This window comes from Oenanthe melanoleuca, chromosome 4, assembly GCF_029582105.1.
Source record: "Oenanthe melanoleuca isolate GR-GAL-2019-014 chromosome 4, OMel1.0, whole genome shotgun sequence".
NCBI classification, from domain to species: Eukaryota; Metazoa; Chordata; class Aves; order Passeriformes; family Muscicapidae; genus Oenanthe; species Oenanthe melanoleuca.
In genome coordinates, this window is record NC_079337.1 from 50,709,536 (window position 1) to 50,730,653 (window position 21,118).

Sequence of the window (21,118 nt, forward strand, 5' to 3'; positions counted from 1 at the left end):
AATGAGTTTCCCATTTGGAGAGGGAATAATTTTAAGCTCTGATACACAGAAATTTCTATCTTCAATAAATGATGTTGCTGTGTCACACAACAAGTATATGGTATTGCACTATCATATTATTTTCTAAGTTCACTTAGTGGAGATTATTTTGAATTTTAATTCCAGGAGCAAGTAAACTTCCAATCATAGCTGATAATTAATGGTCTAAATAGATATTGATAATTCAAATCTGAAGAAATTAATCTCCTTATCAGGTTAGTCAGAAGAAAAATAATAATGATTTATGAAACTGTGAAAATTTTCAACTTCCTTCTTTGTCAGTTTGCTTTAGAATATAGTTTCATTTGTTCATATTTTGCAGTGTGGACTTTGTCATAATGAAACATATTTTTCTTCAGTTTAGCAAATGAAGAATGAAAAAATTAAAATCAATGTCTTGCCATTTCTATTATTGCTTAGATAGACTTTTGAAAATGGCATGTTTATTTCAAAATGTAGACATTCTATTCTTGATCATTCTTGATTTTCACTCTAGCAAGCTAATGACTTTTTTCCTATTTCCATCACCATAAAAAGAAAACCCACTGACTTCAAACCAAGCAAAATATTCAATAAAAATATGTAAATGATAGTAAAAAAATTCAATTTGTGAGGTTTTTTCCTGTATTTGAAGTGCACTAAATAATTCTATGAATTTTCTTTATATTGCTTTTTTGCATCTTGAAAGTCAAGATGACAACAGAAATTTTTGAAAAATAATTTTTAAAAAAGGAAATCACAGACCTAAAGAATGGGAATTTCAAAAGGATTTAATAATGTTAATTCTAGTCTTAATGAAGTCAAAGGAACTTTACTATTGATCTTAGTAGGAAAATATTAAAGATTTAAAAACTACTTGTGCAATTAAAACTTGGATACAATGGTATCACATAGGAAATATCATTTGCTCAGCTTAAGTTATTTTAGGCCTCTAGTCTACTGTAATTTAGAAGTATACTGAGGTTTTCCAAAGAAAATTATTTTATTTTTCTCTACACAGTTCAGAGACTCAGTAGTTCTTCACTAGGTGTTGTTTACTATTGAAAAAATCAACATAATCCTTGAGTCATTAGAAATCTCGTCCTGTCAGATTTTGCATCTAAATTAAGCATCTAAAAATACCTATGACAATGACCTATGAGATTCTTAAGTGTCTTGCAAAATTGAGTCCTAAGACATCACAAAAAATTTGCTCAAATTAATTAAGAGGCTCAAAAAACCCTGAACAAATGAAGGAATCCTCTCTAGCCACATTCCCTTGAATTATTTTGTATGCATATCTCTAACTCAGTAGACAGAATTGAACAACAATTTCTTATTCTTTAAACCTTCTTATTGTTGATTAAGCAAAGTGGTGAATAATTTTTATTGTTTGCTTAGCCTAGTTAAATCACATCACTGAATATTCAAATACATAGAGCAGCAACAGCTTTTGGTAGAAATTCAATTCAATTTGTTTGGAACCCACTATTAAATGTTCCTGCAAATCCAAAGTATACCAATTTTTCTTGGACCTATCATGGAGGCCTAGATGGCTGTTAATGGCAGACCTCTGATAATGAGAAAGAAATTATTTTTATTTAAATAGCATTCTCAATTTTTATACCAATAAAGAGAGATGGAAAAGATAGGAAACATCCAATACAAAATTGCTCGTAACAACTGTCTTTCATTCTTAAATATCTCCCTGAATCTATCTGCTTCATCAATGTCTTTTGTTGTTTTTTAAGTTCTATGCTTTGAAAATAATTCATTGAATGAATATATGTTATTTTCTATTTTATCATATTAAAGTTTAGATGTTCCAGCTGAGATTAAGGATCTTTTGTCCCCTAGCACCTATTGTGCAGTTATATAAAAGACCTTATGCACATCTTCTTTAATGTAGAGTGAAGACAAAAGAAAAATAAAGGCTGATTCCTCCCTCTTGTAAATTAAGAACAAAAATCAATGGCTTTCTGAATGTCATATATGATAGATATTTGCAGAAATGCAAGTAGATTATAATCTTCTGAGGAAAGCTGATCAAAATGTAAGGTTTCCAAATTTCAGCTGTGAAGCATGCAAATATGTAAAACTAGATATGTGCTGACATTTCATTATGTGACACTGCTTCTATATATACAGTTTTTCTTAATTGTAATATATTTTAAATAACATATTATACATAAAAATATTTTGTGTCTCAGCTGTCTACCCATCATGAAATTTACAAAAACATTAATTTCACTCAAATCAATACAGGGTTTGTAGTTTACAAAATCTTTTCAGATCTTTTAAAGCCATCTCTGGACTACCTGTTTTTGTGACTGTACAATTTCACAAGATAATGGAAAAGTATGCCATACTTCCAACCAGCCCTGGCTGGCTAGGAATGCTGAATTTTGGGTTTAAAGACTACTTAAATCACTTAGTTTTCCCAAAAAAAAGATCTGACTATCCCAGAGTTATGGACCCTGGAGTCCTGGCAAGTCCCAAATTACATAAAAGTGAGATAACTCAAATGTTGGGGGCTTTTTTTTTTTTTTTTTTCATTTTATATACTCCCACTCTACCTTTTCCAATACAACAGATAATTTGGGAATGAAAATAAAAGACTATGGCATTTTTTAACCTTTCTCTAGAATATGTTACTAGCATACAACTGGATTAGCATGCCATCACATCTGATGTTCAACTGCTAAAAATGTTACTGTCCTTGTTCAAATTACCATCCAATCAATCTGTCAAGAGTGGAATATATCAGTGCAAGCAAGGCTAGTAAGATTAATTATGTGCTTTAATTTTCATCTCTTACCACGTCTCTACAGAGAGAGAAGATCCTTTGAGCTTTCTAAGTTGTCTGGATCCACAATCATTGAAGCATGAAAGACATATATCTGGGTTAGTGTAATGCTGTGAACAGTTTATTTACATCTAGAAGCAGGACATGAACAATTCACACAATATTAAGAGAAATGGCTTGTTGGCTTGACCACACAAGAGCAGATATTTAGTTTGCTGCAACAACTTTGCTCATATTAAGCAGACTCAGAATATGGGCAGGAAAGTATGAATATGTTTAAACAGTACCTTCTAATTATATATTTTTATATTCTGTTGTCTTGCAGGATGTTTCATAGATTTTCTTCTTTATAATATATCTAGGATTTTTTGTCCTTACATTTATTAAAAGATTGTCTAGTTTCAAGGTGAGGAAGAGGAGAAAGTCCTTCTATGGATTTGCTGAATGGCCCAGACACTAAAGGAGAAAAGGTTCTAAATATTCTGTACTTCATGAGCAGAAAGTAACTCTGCAGAAATAAAGGATAATAGACAGACAAGAAATGCATTCAAATGAAATTTTGGAAAACAGTGCCTTAATTCAAAACATAGATCTTTAAAACTTCCATCCCCAAGGGAAACCTGGGTATTCTGCATGCCCTTAGATGTCGTAGGAAGGTGAAAATTCTGTATCAAATTTTCATAGCACCTTAAGCTCCTGTTTTGAATTCGGCTACAAGTGCTTCAGTCCTGCCCTGGGCTATTCAGCTTGGGATGTAGTAATACCCAAACCTTATAAGATTGCAGGATTTTCCCAGTGGAGTTTGAATAAGGGAAGTAGGTGTGAGGCAGCTTCCACCCTCTAGCTATGGCTGTTCCACTGATGTGAGAGCATAAACTGTAGGAGTCATTGTGAGTGTAATAATCTCCCTTGCTTAGGAAATACAACTCTTCCTCTTTTGATGTTCCTTATCAGATAGAACTTCTCATAAATAAAGCAGCAATGCCCTGAGCTTCCTTTAAAATAATGGTCTGAGGTAAAACTCTTGTTGTCTCCTATTTCCTCCCTACACAAAGGTCTAGTTGCTCTTTTCTCTATCTGTAATGACCCGTGTGAAATTGTTGTCACAATAAATAAAAGACTTTAATTTCTATGAGGATGGAGTATCAGTGTACGTCTGCCTCAGTAAATTGAGAATTTAACCCCTGGTCATCATGACTGCTTGTGTTTGAGGGAAGTGAGTTGTTTGTTTTTGATTTTTTAGTTGGGGTTTTGTGTTTGTCTTGGATTTTTTTTTTTTAATTTTTTTTTTTTTTGTTTCTTGGTTTCTGTTGATGGTTTGTTTAACTGTTTGTGGGATTTCTTGGTATTTTATTTTGTTCTCTCTTTTTTGTATTGATTAATTCTCCTTTCACCTTGTATAATACCTAAGTCATGAGAGACACAAAATGGACTGACCTCATCCACACTGGATAAATTCCAATATCAGGATGGCTGGTAAAGAGTTCTTAGACAAACAAAGATGCTAGAAACATTTTTAAAAACTAAAACAGTAAAAGGTGTTAAATGAGGATGAAAATATACTTTTTTCCTCATGACAAAACATGTTTTAATGTTAAGGTGAAGGTTAGATAATGTTTAATGAGTTCATAAAACATTTCAGAAAATCCCATATTGTGATATAGGAAAGTTTTGAACTCAATAATATGATGCATATAGGAGTGTCTATGCCATACTCGTTTTAAGTCCCTGAGGATATTAAATACAGATTTGAGGTGTCTCAGGATAATGTGAAAGAAAATGAGATCAAGCAGTGCTTAGGCAGTTCACAGAAGTGCTGACCTTCTTTCTTGGTTCCTGAGTGCTCTCTAAGTGCTATGACTGAAGATGTACATTCTTACTTAATATACATGTCTTTTAGATTTTAATTATGTATTGCATTTTATGCTGTCCATCATGAAAATTGCAGAAGTAGTTTTCTGCCATTAAGCAACTGCTGTCCCTCCACTGGAATTCAGCTAATGGCAGGTATCTATATCTATACAGGAAATGAGATGTCAAATTTAACAAGTTGAATAGAACATATTCACTAAAAAAAATGGTTCCATCTTTCCACTTTTATAGCTCCTCCCCTACTGTTAGCAGAAGCCTCTGAAAAAATACCACTAAAGAATAATGGGAGCTGTTATAAAAAACATAAAGCTATTAAAAAAGCAACAATCCTAAAATAAAGTTATTCCTGAGTGCACAAAAGCAGCTGCTGTATTGATGCTTGAAATCAATTACTGTACTAGAAGGCATCCGCTCCTCTTGAAGAACCCATTATTTTCAAACATAATGCAGAGTCACAGCAGGTGTCATAGTACAGAGCTGTGCATGCTGCATCTCAACCAGATACAAAGAGACTTAAACAGGCTAGAGTCTGAGTGTATTCTACATTTAAAAAAAAATAAAAATCCTTATTTCACTATTCTAAACTGTTTTACCACATTTGATCCTGGTATCATGGCATTCACTGCTAAGACTCAGTCCATCATTATGCAGTTTGTTGAAGTGTTTAAAGCAATGCACCAGCATAAACAGAAAAAGTGGTATTTACTTTCACTGGCTAGGTTTTGGATTTAAAGGAATTTATATATTCACATGCTTAAATGAATATACTATGTATGAAAATGTCACTAATCAGAATTTTATAAATCTATGATGGTTTTGACATACAGTGCAAAAAGTAGGTATCCCAAAGAGATTTACTATGAGATATTAATAAAGGGTTTAATTTTACTTATATTCTTAATTTAAAAATAATTATGCAAAATAATTTGGCCATATATTAGCTATTTTGTTGTGAAATCATAACTTATTAAACTAATTTGAAAAAAAAATTAGTGCAACTAATTTTTGAAGCATTTAAATAATACTATATACATATTTATATCCTTACTAAATAAGAGATTGTATGAGACTATTAAATATTTGGATAGGTTTCAATATTTAAAATTTTAATCATTTCTATTGGGTCTCATAGTTCCAATGAAAAATTTATGTGTGTGTGAATGTATATATATGTGTATGTGTGTGTGTGTGTGTGTGTGTGTGTGTGTGTGTGTGTGTGTGTGTGTGTGTGTGCCTATATAACTATGATACACAACTTCTCATGATTTTAATCTTAACCAAGATCTTATTGATTGGAATAATGGCTATGACTTATTATAATATGAAAGTTAGAGTGGACTAAGCTGCCCCAAACTCTACTTTTGTGTTCCCAGGAAACTATTTGGGATAAAGTCAAGACTCTTCTCATTGCTATTCTAAACCACTTCTCTGTAAAGAAATAAGAAGTTGAGGATTCTGGCTTTTTATCACTGAATTTCCACATTGTTGCTGCAATACCAACTTATCATTTTTAGTTTTCTTTCTTCTTTTGCAGATTTCATTTAAAGAAGAAATATTCACACACACATGATAGATTTCATAGTAAAATTTTACTTACGCTTTTGCAAGAAATCAATACAAGTTTAGTAACTTGGACAAATCTTTAGATATCTACAAGAGTAAACAAGAAAAAAATGCTTTTTGTTCAGATTGAAAGAGATTACTCACAGAAAAAAAAGACTTTTCACCGACTTTTCACAACATTGATCCTACTTTCTATGCCTCATCCATTCCTAATCTATTTCTGCATTCCCTTCATTGATGTCATGCTTGTAACTGCACTTTGTGCAGTTGATGATAAAGTCAGTAGTGTTTGCTTGCCTGAACAATTCCCCTCAGAAGAGGTATATATTAAAATATATATATGTATTTTAAGTGACTTATGATATTAAGCCATTCTAGTCAAAGTGGAAGACTTTGATAAGTCTACATCAAAGTGTGTTAATCACTAAATAATTAATATTAACTTACCTAACACTCATATATGAGAAGGCTGAAATAATGTCAGCAATGAACACATGTAAGCATTTTGTAATACTGTGATAATATGCCAGACACAATGCATCAGCTTTTTCTGTGAGCATGTGATCAATGTGACCAGCGAGAGAAATAAGTTGTGTAGTACATAGGAGGCATACAAGTATAAAAAAACAGTGCCTGGGCAAGAACAAGTATAAGGAACTGCAAAAAACTGGACATCCTGAAAAGTATATAAGGAAGATGAAAGCCAAAAAACTCCAATAAACAGTGCTGGGAGCAGATGAGCTACAAAAAAGTGTGAAGAAAGTAAATAACAAAAAAAAGTCAAACACAAACAGACAAGATGGGGTAAGAAGACAAACTTTCTTCAGGTGCAGATTCTCACAGGGAGCTCTCAAATGTGATCATTTCTACCCACATGAGTAAGGCCATAAGGAACCACAGCTGTGCAGTAGTAGCACCATGGTATATTACACTTATAGATGGTTTAGGATAAAAATAATAAAAGCTAATAGCTTTCTGTTTTAATATTGTGCAAGAACTAACCTTTACTTGAAAAACGCTGCTAAGGAATAATTTTTGGGTTTTTTTCCTCTGGTTCTGAGTGTTTTTGTCTTTAAAAATATTTTATAACTACCTCAATTTGTCTTCTAAGCACTCCCATTACAGCAATTTCTGATTCTCTGATATCTGAATTTATATATTCAGTTGCACCATTCTCCTCTAAAGTACAGTGTTATTCCATCTGATACAAAAATGCTTGAAAGTTTAAGCAAAACAACTGGAATTGCCTCAATGCACTCCTGTTTTTTTTTATTTCTTTGTTCATAGAGAATCATGGCTAAGAAAGAATTATGTACAATTAAATTACTCAGATTGACAAAATATGATCATACATATAATGTAATACAACATATCTATAATTAATGCAATAGAATTGCTATATAATTTTTTAATATAATGTAGCTTTGTAATAAAGTAAACTGTGATTTTAAAAATAGAGATAGTGTTTAGCTGCTTTACTTTAATGAGTGTAAAACACTGTGAAATGTGAATTAAGATCATGTCAGGTACTGACTGTAGGAGCCCTAGGCTGTTATGGCTAAACCAGTGTCTTGGTTTTGGTGGGGGTAAATAACAGATATGTAGGGAATTACTACTCATATATAGACACATAAGAATATACAGAGAAGACAGTGGCAGTGGTGCTCTTTCAGGGTCCCGAGGACATCACTAGTCCTGGCTGTGTCTGCCCAGCCTCTCCACCCTGCCCATGGGCTCAGCACTCCATCAGCCTGATCCCACTGAGGGCACAGGAGAGCCTCTGCTCAGTCCTGCCTCTGGTCCTGCCCCCTAATCTTGAACCAATTAAAAACAGAGAGAAAACAGTGACCAGAAATCCTGCCTAGCTGTCACAGATAAAGAAAAATTGAATCAGAGGTCTGAGTGTTGGTGGATGGGAGTATAATATTATTAAGGTCAAAAAGTTACTTCCGAAATTCACTACTGATGTACTTGTACTGATGTGTGCTGTCCTTGTTTTTGAGAACAACACAGCTGGCTTAGTTGTGCCTTTCAGATTCTGATTGTGATTATGAAGAAAGGAAGTGAATGTTATCATGTGGAAGAAATAAACAAGCATGGGACTTGGTTCAATTGACAGTAACCCTTAGAATTGCTAAAAGTAATAAGAATCATGGGGTTTTGACATTAAGTTTGAGTATGTAAATATTCCTATTCATAAAATATTCAATGAAAAATGTAGCCCTCCACAAATACAATCTGATAAGCAAGATGCTATCAGAACTTTCTTATTTCCACTTATAACATAGAAGAAAATTTGAGAGCTTTTGTATTGCATACATAAGCTGATTCACTTTAGCTCGAAAAACTTTTTTTAAAATGAATGGGCTTCATACTCTGATGAAGGTCTGATCTGATTTCATATTTTTGTATTTCAAATTTTGAAAGAGAGTGAATTTTTATTTCTTATTCACTAAGGGAAAAAGCACAGTTTTTCACAAGGATCAGGGAAATTGATTCATTTCTTTTAAAAACAATAATCAAGAAATTGGGAATAAAACATGTAATAGAATTACCTGTACAGCTTATGCATGTTTGGGCATATACAAGCGTGCACTGAGTTTGTGTCATACTGCACTAGGGTTAAAAGTCAAGTACTCATCACTTTTTTCCCACTGTAGTAATTCAATAAACTACAACTCATCACATCACTCTAAGTGTAATGGAAAGAGATCTAGCAGCTTATTAACTTAACTTGTTCATGATTTCTGAAGATCTTATATAGGAAAAAATAATAAAAAGAAAAGGATGCATTTCTCACTACAATTTAAATAGCAACAAAAATTCATAAATTGTTAAAATCAGGAGCATACTACTAATTTTGGTGGCACTTTTACTTATTGCAGACTGCTATTTCTTCTGAGGTCATAATGAAAAGCATTTGAATTGTTATGTGCTCATAAAGTCTACTCCTTGCAATTGACTTAGTAAACTTTTGATGGTGTGAAAAAAACCATGCTGTATAACACTAATTTTTTAGTATCTTCAAATCACTTAGGAAATATGTCTATTTAGTTTTGGAACCTCATATCTCTTATGTCTTGGTGATTATAACAAATATTTTATTTTTTTCTTTTTTACTTCAGGCACTTTCCAGCCTGAATGCTTTATTGAACCTGTTCTATCTGAAAACCTGCAGCATCTCTGTCCTTGCTCTTAAGACAGGCAAAATACAAATTTGCTCTGTACATGAGATAAGAGTCTCCTGTTCTCAAGAGATCTAAGATTATTAAATCTTCCTAGGCAAGAAATTTAAGATAAATAAAATTGTGCCATTTTTCATTGGATGGAATCAACTGAACTTCTGTTACAAGAAACAAAACCCATTAAAAATACAGTAGATAAGTTAGGTTGCATTTTTTGGGTGAATGAAAAAGAACCTAAAAACACCTGGACACTCAATATGCACACAAAAGAGGTTGAATTGCTAGTGTAATGTCATTCAAAGCCTTACTGAAAACATGACATCATTTACATTACAAGTAAAAATACATTTTACTTAGGTGTAATTGCTGCAGGTACTATCCACTTCAGCACAAACTGGAGAGAAGCAACACCTATGGTAAAAGTTCTGTGGCTTTTTCATCTGGGAAAGTATGTTTTTCTTGAGTTTCTTGTTTTCTTGCAGTTTAAAACTTATTTTTGTAAAAAAAAATTAAATCTATACTCAGCATTAAAAAAAAATCTAGAAAAATATTATACAATATGTGTATAGAGCCAATATGTACAACTTAAGTACTAAATGATTTAAATTTAAATGTGAATGAAAGACACTGATTACTTTCATCTTGTTTCTCATGTAACACAGAGATAGGCAATATAGACAGACAAGTATTTTGCCTTTTACCAGGTGGTAAATTTCCACTATCTTGGCATGAGTTGACAGAATTCATTATTTATATATAAATAAATCCTTTGTGCTATGCAAGTATGGGGGTTTTTTGTTCCATGAAAGCTTTTCCTTTAACAATTTCTAGTTGAGGAAAAAAAACATCAAGCACATCACTTAAAGCAAATTGATTAATGATGAACAAAGCTGACAGGCAAATAAAGTAAATTAACTTGAAACCATTCAAAAAAGCACATGTATATAATAGAAAGAGTCAAAAAGATCACAAGGTCAATGCATTGTACATTATCAACATATTAGTAACACTATAACCATGAATAGTCCTTGATGAAACTAGGCAGATTGTGCTTTAATACTTCCTCAGTGCAGAGTGTTCCACCAGTAACAATACATATCTACTTAAAATTTCCCAAGGAAAATGACTGAAAAAATAAACTTGTTTACACAGTCAAACACTAATTTCATGTTTAAGATGTTTTCAGTTTTTAAAATTAAAAATTAAAGAAAAGTAAAACATTTAAAATAAATAATTTCATATATTACCTTCCCAGCAATATCTTCTACTTCATAAAGACAAGATGTGCAGAGATAAATTGCCCACTTTTACTAATTCTTGTAGCTAAAGCTGCAGGATAAAGACTGAAAACTTGTAAAAAACCAAGAACTCTATACAAACTAATATAATGATTCAAAAAATAATCTATGTAAACCCTCTTGAAACAAATCCTGCAACACATTTTGATACAAAAAGAAAATGACTCATTGCCTGTTTCAAATCCAGGATGTATTTTGGGGATTATTTTCAGATGCTGAGAAGGATTTATGATTTCCATTTTATTCTCTTTCCCAATAGTCTTTTTTCCCAGTTGATGTCTAGGGATTTTTCTTGGTTTTTTTCTTTTATGTGGATTCCAGGTGTAGTGAGACAGAGCAAATAAAAATCTCAAAATACCAAACCTGCCTTGTATTCTAACCTGGTAGATACTGCCCACATTAAGAATGGAAAGAAAGTACATATCACTGGTTGAGAAAATCACTTAGAAAGATGATTGCATGAGTTCTGTCAGTTAAGCTTTTGATAATCACTTTTAAATTATTTTATTTGTGCGAAAGTTTTCATTTGCAGGCATAAAAGCCAAGTATATGCTTATAGTTTAGATGCTGCAACCCCTCAAAGAAAAGTGAGAGGTACTGACAGCTTTCAAACTGTGTTTATTATGAATTAAACAAACTATGATTTTTCTTTGTCATGCTAAAAAACAAGTTTCACTGAAGATGAGACATTGGTAAGAATATCAATACTTCCCTACTGCCTGAATCCTAAAGGGACTACAAGTTATTTCATGTTCTTTAGAATGTGGCTTTCCAAACACTTACTTTTCTGTAGTACTCTCATCCATTTATTTAAGCCATTATGTTATTATTGTGATTAGAACTTCTTGAAAAAGATTTTCATCTCCTTGGAAAAAAATCAATTTAAGAAAAGAAAAACAGAAAGTATGCATCTTGAGATTTTGTAAGTATAAGGCAAAACCATAAACAAATTTAGCTCCAGCCTGTTATTTTTATTTTTTTTTTCATTTCAAAGTAAGCCTTGTTGACTGTAAGGTAAATGCTATGTGAGAAGTAAATGTTATGTAAGAGATAAATACTATCAAATATTTCAGCCAAACATGTATTTATTAAGTTACATATTTTCAAGGTGAATGAAAATTTTGGAGCTTATTTTCTGTTCTCTCTTTGAGAGAAGAAATAAAACTATTTGAAAATTATTTTGCTTTTACTGAACTAATACTTATCAGAAAAAAATTACATCAAAAACTTCTTAACACAGTCCAACTTTGAACTTGCTTTAATTATACTTTAATTAAGCTTATAAGTTTTCAAAAAGTTACTTACTCACTACATTATGAATAAAGAACCCAACTTATAGTGTGGAATTCTAATGGATGAAAACATGCTCTGAAAGGAGGGTTCCTGATGAGCATTTCTGCTGTGTGAACTTCATTCTCACAACTTTTGTCATCTCATGAGCTAGTTAAATTATTCCTGTCCATTTCCTAATTCATCCTAAGATACAATGGACAGCACACTTCTTGATGATTATAAAATGCCTCAGGTGAATTCTTCTATGGCAGGAGACTGAAGAAAAAATGACTGGAACTACTCAGAAACTTGATTAATAATATTAAAAAGTACTGCCTGGAAAATCTTACTAAAATCATTAGAAAAAGAATGAAAAGAGATTTTCACATTTACCCAGGATTGCTGGTTTTGCTGTGGTGTGCCTGACAATCAGTTAAGAAATTTCTGCTGTGCCTGCTGTGGAAATTAGAACAGTTTCATATTTAGTAGCATTTTTATTTGTTTATGCTTTAATGCAGGTGTGACAAGCTGCTTGCCTCAAGCAGCTTCTCTCTATTATTAGGGACATTTCTCCAGGTCATTTCTCCAGGTCTTCCTAATAAATTCACAAGTGGTTAACAATTCATGTCCTTGCTTGTATTTTATTAACCATACCAAAAAAATTTGCTTTGGAAAGCTTAGTATCAACTAATGCATAATATTATTGGATTTCCAATCAATTTTGTGATCTTTCTGCTGCTCTGCAGCTTTGAGGTACAATTCTGAAAAAAATCTTCTCCAGACCTCTATCTAGGATGAAGGAAATAAATCTTTTAAAAAAAGCCTCCTCCTTAGACAGAGATCTACTTATCTCATCATAATTTGTTATTAAAAAATGCCCTCTGAGAAAGGCATGCATATCTTATTCCACTTAGAAGAGACTGAAAAATATTCTTATGAAAATAACATTGAAAATAGTAATAGCAGCAGGTATCACAGGAGATCACATATGGCTACTCATTGTGGCAAAAGAATACCTGGTAATGAGATTTACAGTTAATACACATGAGAGTTTTCAATGTTTGTTTCCTAAGAAGGCAAAGATAAGTTGATTTGGCAGTCTCCCTCCTCCTTAACCTCTGGTAATTTTGAGGCCTTCAGACTAAATTCAAGCAAACAAAACAATGAACAAGATATCACTGACATACTAAATTCCTACAATTGCTTTTAAAATGTAGCAGCATAGATAAATTGTCAATACATTCCATGAGGGAAGGAATATTTTGTACCATCTAAATTTGATGAAGTCCCAAGCACTGGAAGTTCTACACTCAAAGAATGACAAAATGTTCTCGTGTTTCTGTACAATGTACAGACAAGGGTTCACATATTTCAGTTAGATACTGTGGTTCCTTAAACTTTAAATCTAACTTTTGGTTCTGTCCCATGATTTTGGCTTCTGCACATCAATATTATTTCAGACATCCTCAGCATCACAAGAAAATAAGCAGCTAGCAGATGAACCCCATGGAAATATGAAATTATTGCTTCTTACCACAAGTTATCTCGTTTCTTATATCTTTAGAATATCTGGGAATAGAATGAATGATCAAAAACTTCCTTTCAGATACTGCAATGTTAATCTTTTTCTATTAACACTTGCCCTTTTTTTAAGTTGTCCAGGGGATATATATATATATTTTCGTCTTCTCCTTAGCATACATGACCTTTTGCATACATGACCTTCATTACAAAATCATGCTGATAAAGATTCAGGCCCCAGCCATTTATTGTCTTAAGTGCTCAGGAAATGTTTCAAAGAATTCTGTCCTCTTCTCACACTCTTTGTAAGTGGATAGCATAGCAGTGGCCCTAACAATGCTGTACAAAGACACAGAGAACTTTCTCTACTTCCATCTCATTTTAGATATCTGATGTAATCAATGCAATCAGTTAATCTATATTACACAGTACCTATGGAATTTCAGAAATAATACCCTCTTACATTACCTTCTACATTGCTATTCCCTAAAATTTCCCAGTGCAGCTTACAGATATAACCTTCCTTCTCAGTTCTGTTATGTTTTTATTTTTTTTTATTTAATCCATTTAGCCAAGATATTAAGATTATGACAGAAGTATCCTACCCTCTTATTTGCTTTCCCTCAGTCTTTCTCCTCAGCAAATTTTATTATCAAAGATATTATATTTTCAAACTAGGTCATTGATAATTGAGCATTAGTGACATGTCTAATATTAATTCCTGAGCTACCCTATAAAATTATGCTATGCACATTGATATTATTATTGATATTTTTATGAATGACAATTTAAAGTGCCATATATGTGATATCAGACATGAAATCAGAATTCTACTCAGCTGGAGATAAAGCAGATGGAAAATATACCTTTTTTAGTGAAGGAGAGGCTACTAATAGCTCTGTCTAATTAGCTGGCCAGAGCTGTAGTAGATCATTCTCTTTTAATATTTGTGCATGGGCATAGACAAAAGGCAAGTTACTTAGCCTCTGATTTATGTTTGCAGATTGTATTTACCTCTTTCTGTCTTTACTTCTATCTCCAGATTAGAAACTATAAAACTATACAGTATTTTGACTTTTGAACAGGATATGAATCTCCAATATAATCTCTCCAAATAAGAGAGAATTATGTAGCCTTAAAATACACAAAAACAGAACATGCACAACTGAATAAAATCCAACCCTTGATGAGAAGAAATTGAGTCAGAAAATTAAGATAAATGCTTGTCTGTCTTTGAAAAATTTGGAAGGGAAAAAGAAGGAAGACAGCTGCAGCTAATGTATCTGGAGTTTCCTCTCCAGTTCTTTTATTACCTTAATTTAAAATGAGTTTAGTGCTAATAAAGTTTCTAAGCAAAACAAAGTTTCAGATTACAGACAGGAGTTTGAGTGTCTTGGGAAAAAGGCTGATGACTGCAGAGGATCCAGCCCTCTGTTCAAACACAGAATTAGATTAGATATAGAACGTTAGCTTTTTCTGCTGCAGAGTTTAGTAAACAAACATCTTTCTTGGCTTCACCTACTCACCTCTGCTAGATGCAGAGGGAGCTCAGTAATTATATCTGCTGTGTAAGGGAAAAAGTGATATCCCCCATTCTGTGGCTTTATACTTTCAATATGTGGCTGGCTAGGAAAAATATAATTAATGGAACTGACAAAAGCCTGATGTTGATATTAATTTGTTCAAGAGATTGCAATTTTTAACCAAATTTAAATGGGTAGTTGTGTTAACTTGCAAAAAGACAAGAAGATTCTCAAACTTAATATTTTCCTAATCAAATTATTATTGTTAATAATTGTAATAATTCTATCTTGCTGCTATTATGTTTTTTTATTTTTTGGGTAAGGCCATCCCTTTTGACCTTTTTCAAATGTCAGCAATAATATTTAATATGAATATGCTTCACAGGCACTTTAAACACTCATATAATGTTTAATATTAAAAGATAATAATCTTGGTATTTGTACTCAAAATGTCACTGAATATTGCATGAACAATGATCACGCTGGCTTAATAGCAAGGTGTGTATCCAAATCCTGATATTATCAAATAGCTTAGGAAATTAATATGGAAGAGAATTGTTGTTTTGATTATTCTTTAGTTTTTAAATTACTGAGTGTTTGTAGAACGCTCTTCCTTTGTAAGGCATTTGGCCATAGGGTTCAGTGTTGAATGATTATTTGGAAATATGCAAAAAGGAAAAAAATATTTATTCTATTAATTGAAGCTGTATCTTAATGCTATCACTGATAGCATTTTACAGCAGAACCACTGTTTTTCTTCCTTATAAAAATAAAACTGTCTGTTTTTTATATTAAAAATTTAAATCTAAGAACTAAATAACTGAGGTCAGTTATTTATAGCATCAAATAAAGACTGAGTTCAGTACTTGTAAGTCAGGTAATTAACAGGGAAACAGACAGAAGACTTGATATTGAGCATTTAATTTAGAAAGAGAAAGGTTAGAAAAATCTTATAAATGACATTAAAATTTGTTTAAAATGTATGCAAAGGGAAAGAAAACAGAATATATTCTGATAAGAACTCTAAAGTTATTTTTAAATATAATAAACTTCAAAATGAGTAAAGAAATCTGATATATTGAAAATACAAATAAAGGTAATAACGTAAAAATAAAAGCAAAACATGGAAATCTTACGGGTGTCTGCAAAATAGTTAGCCTTGAAATTTGTTTTATTTGCAGAGAAATCAAATTAACAGGAGATAAATTATAATATATTAAGAAAACAACAACTAAAACTTTGAATTTACTAAGTATGTGAAACTCTGAACATTGATCAAGACTCCAGAAGCAGATATGTCCCAAAAGCTGCTATTGGGAATGGGAAAAGAAATCAGACAGGCCAATAGAATACTCTTATTTAAGAAAAAGCTTTGGGACATAGCAGGAAATTAAAAACCAAATAGTTTAACTTCAATTTGGAGGAAACTATTAAGAACTACTTTAAACCACCAGATTGGAAAATGCTTAGAAAAGCACAACTTGATTAAATGAAGGTTGGAATAGGAGGGTTATGCCTTACTAATTTCTAAATTCTGTGAAGTTATGATTGCCAAAGTAGAGAAAGGAATTGCAGCGTAGACATCCTACTTAATGGCTTCTCAGGAAGCTTTTTAAGGTTGTGTAAGGTTCAAAATCATTGGAGAGGAGAGAATCTGGCATATTAATTTAAAAAAAAACTGGCTGAAGGATGAAAAGACAGAGGGCAAGACACTGTAGGCTTGGAAAAATATTGTTTGGAGGGGAAAAAAATAAGAGGAACAGGGAACCTGAACCTATTGAAATAAATTTCTGGAATAGTGCTGGGAAATGTACAATGCTGGGTTCAGGATAATATAATACAAAGAATTTGCATTGTGTATAAGAATCTAGAAATAAAAGAAAGGCCAGAATTTAAAAAACTATCATTATTTTTTTTTAATGGCAGGCTTTTCCCTACAACTTCTAACGATAAAGCAAAACAAGTACAGTCCATTTTTCTTTGTGATGCCCTTAAAAATCCTTATCTAGACTATGACAGAGAAGTGTCATATGTGTGCTTTAGGTATTAGTAAGTGTTATAAATGCCACTGAAGATCAGGAAAAAATAAAATTCAGCTTTCAAAAAGCAAGTATTCCTCTGTCTGATTTTATCCCAGAACGTACTTAAGACTTTGAAGTGGGGAAAAAATGTATCATCTTAGGAGAAAAGTAAAGACAAAACAAAACAAGAAAAAATATTATCCACAAACTCATACTAAATGGAAGTGAAAAGACCACTTTCATCTTGCTCTTCAGGTGTTTGGAAGACTGATATGGTTTTTACTTGTCAAAGTTTCTAGTGAAGATGACAATAATATCTCATATAGCCTGAAAATTGCTAGGATCCCTTTTTTTATCTTTTCACTTTGTCTCTACTTCAATGACACTTACTTATCTTTACAAAAGAGAAATGGAAAGAAAAAAATCTTCTGCATTTGTGGCCACTGAAATGTCAAAAGATTTGGGAAACTGAATTTGATCACTGGTGAAGCATGTGCAACGCAACATAGTGACGTAGATTTTAGGAACAGAAACAAGGAGGAGCTTTCTAGAAGATTCTGTATTAATATGTATTAGAAAACAGTATGTAACTGAGATTTTTAGCTTGACTGATTTGGTACTGTGTGAGAGGAATTGTCCTGCCTGTGCCCCTGGTCAGGGTATCCCCCAGTCAGTTTTGCTCATGCTTTATTCCAACCAAACCCCAAGTATACTAAATTACTTACTGCTAAATTTTGTATTTACTTAAATATATGTAACTAATATATTTTTATTGTATTAATTTATATACAATTACTGTTATTAATAAATTCTATATACAATTACTGTTATTAATAAATTGCTGCTAAATTTAACTTGGTTGTTTCAATTAATTGGACAAATCAAACAATCCAAATATCCATCTATAACACTAACAAAATCAGAACAGGACAATGAAAAGTAAAATGAGATCCTGAAAACATCCTTCCTCCTCTCCTCCTTCCCAGCAATACCTCCACTCCTCAGTGGTGCAGGGAGACAGGGATTGGGGCTTATGGCCAGTTCATCACACATTGTTCCTGCCACTGCTCAGGGAGAGGAGTCCATCCCCTGTTCCAACATGGATGGAAGACAAGTCTCTATGAAGTTCTCCAACATTAGTCCATCAGAGGGGCAAAGTGCCTCATGAACTTCTGCAGTGGGTCACTCTGCATGGGCTGCAGTCCTTCGAGGACAGACTGCTCCAGCGTGGGCTCCTCTCTCCATGGCACAGGTACCTGCCAGGAGCTTGCTCATCATGACATTCCCATGGGTTCACAGCTCCTCTCAGGCATCCACCTGCTCCAGTGAGCCTCCTCCATGGGCTGCAGGTGGATCTCTGCATTCCCAGGGATCTCCATGGAGGCACAGCTGCCTCACCATGGTCTGCAACATCAGCTCTGGTGACTGAAGCGTCTCTTTCCCTTCCTTCTCCACTGGTCTCAGGGTCTGCAGAGCTGTTCCTCTCACACTCTGCTTTTCTCTGGCCACAATTACATCTGTGTAGTAACTTCTTTTCCTTCTTAATCATGTTGTCACAGGAGTGTTGCCACCATCTCTGATCTTCCCAGCCTTGGCCAGTACCACGTACAAGTTGGAACTGCCTGTCTTTGGCTCTGCCAGACATGGGAGAAGATATTCTGGCAGCTCCTCACAGAAGCCATCCATGTAGCCCCCCAGCTGATAAAACCTAGCTGTGCAAAACCAATACACCATTTTAGACCAGAAAGTTTTTTCATTGCTAGTAAAAACCCACTGATTTTATATTTAATTTACAGTGCTATGATTACCTTGTACTAAGCTTATTTTCACTTGTTTCAGCTGTGGTTAAATTTGTGTGGTGTATAAATAACCACTGTCTTGTGTTATTTAAGTTTTTTTAACAGGAATCACATGGTAGTAGAATCAGACTCAATTGTCTGCAGCTCTAGAATAGAAAGTGACGTGGAAGAGTGCAGACAGCATGATAGTTTGAAGGCAGCCTTGTGAATGAGGTCAAATGGGTTTAGTGATAACAAAGAAAAACAGAAAATTGAATGACTGTGAACTGGTGAAAAGAAAGAGCCTGTAAGCAAGGTGTGTTAAATTGTACAAAGATAACCCTGGATGGACTCCAAGAGCCAAGTGGAAGACAAGCTCACTGCTAATATCCAGGAAGGTTATTGCAACAACTTAGTTTCAAGGCCTCGTTTCTCTTGATTTGGATACTTGGTTTTTCCTTGAAACGCTTTGGAGTCTGATTTTTCTTTTGGTTAGGAAGGAAATTCTGCCGTACGATTCTTTCCTCTGGGATAATGGAGAAGTGAATAAAGTAGCAGCTTCATTAGCCAGTTATCCAGATCCTGAAAGGCTTTTCTTCTTGCATTGCTTCTGCTCTCTCTACCCCTGCCACATGTAATCCCCATCATCTCTCTTAGTATTGAGAATTTTGTCAAGAGTTTGTGATAAACTCAGAAAGCTCCTGTGTAAAGATGTTTAACTAGAATAGTGAGTGTGACATCTTCATTGACTTAAGCTGTGGTGCTCAGGAAAACATGAACAATCCTGAAGCTCATCTAAAAACTTGTATACTCAAAATTCTGGTAAACCCTATAAAGACACTGGAATATCTATATTAAAAGATATTTAATTGAAATATTTATCAGTTGTAATAAGCCAAAGACACACCTTTCCTATGTCCAGCAAATTATTGCTACTGAATTTCTCTGAATATAACCTAGGGATCACCAGTCACACTTAACTATATGAGAGGTGGTTTTGGACCTCTTTTTACAACAGATATTTAAGCAAATTTGAAAGAAATTTTATGTTAAATTGTCTCTGCATGCTATAGATTTAGCATCTATTAAAGGCTAAACAAGTAATTATATCAGTTCTTTGCCATTAAAATAGTATCATTTTATGGTTTAGGTACTCCAGATGAAATACTGCCATGTTTTAAACATGATTCAAACTTTATTTTCTTCTGTTTCCACCTGTCTGGATTAGGTGAGCACTACTGGAACAAAAATATTGCTAACATCCAAGCATTCAGTGTTCCTGATAGGATGAATTTTTTGTTTTTTTCAGGAGAAAAATAGTTTTCATTTAGATATTTGCATGAGCAAAACATTGTGGGTTTTCTGAAATAATGCATTGTCATTACTAATACTGGGATGCAAGGTCCTCCTACATCATTGTAAAATATGTTCAGAAGATATCCCTGAGTTGACTAGTAAAACGACTTCAACTAGCATTCTTTTCTAACAAGGACACATGTTAAAAGAAATAGAAATTTTCTTCTGGCTAGCATAATTCCTCTGCCAGTAACTTATCTGTAGCCAAAGCAGAGGCTTCTGACAACTGTAAACCCAAAATGTCCCAATCAGAATATTACTAATATTATCTTGCTTTGATCTTGAATTTAGATGTATTGAAATAGTGTAACTAACAACATATAAACACTTTGTAACACTGTGATTTTATAGCCAGGCATATATTTACTATGAGAATAATGACCGATGTGATAACCAAAATCTCAGAGGTGCAATTTGTCCATGTAGGAGACAAGCAAAAAGGCTTATCCCATTACAGTGGTCATCTTACAATATGGTGCATATATAAATTTATATAAGATATATGTATGACACTGACAAGACAGGAACTCATATAAGTTGCAGTGAGCAAAAAACATTTCTCATAATGCGCCTTTCATTGAGAGGGGAAGGAAGTAATTTCAGCAGTTTTAAAATATGATCTATGTTTTAATTCATGACTTAAACCTTTAACCTTGAAAGATGTTAGTTACTGAATCAAATCAGTAAAGGCTCATCTTACATTTAAGCCTTCAACAACATTACAATTGAACAATAAAAAGAGTGCAGGTCTAAGTGATAAGATAATAGGCATAAGACATAATGATTTATATTTTCCCAGTCACAGTTGCAGGAATCTATCTCCCACATAAATTACTGAAAATCAAAATGGAAAATAAATAAATTAATTAATAAAGAAATATTTCAGTAAATGACAGACTGGAAGG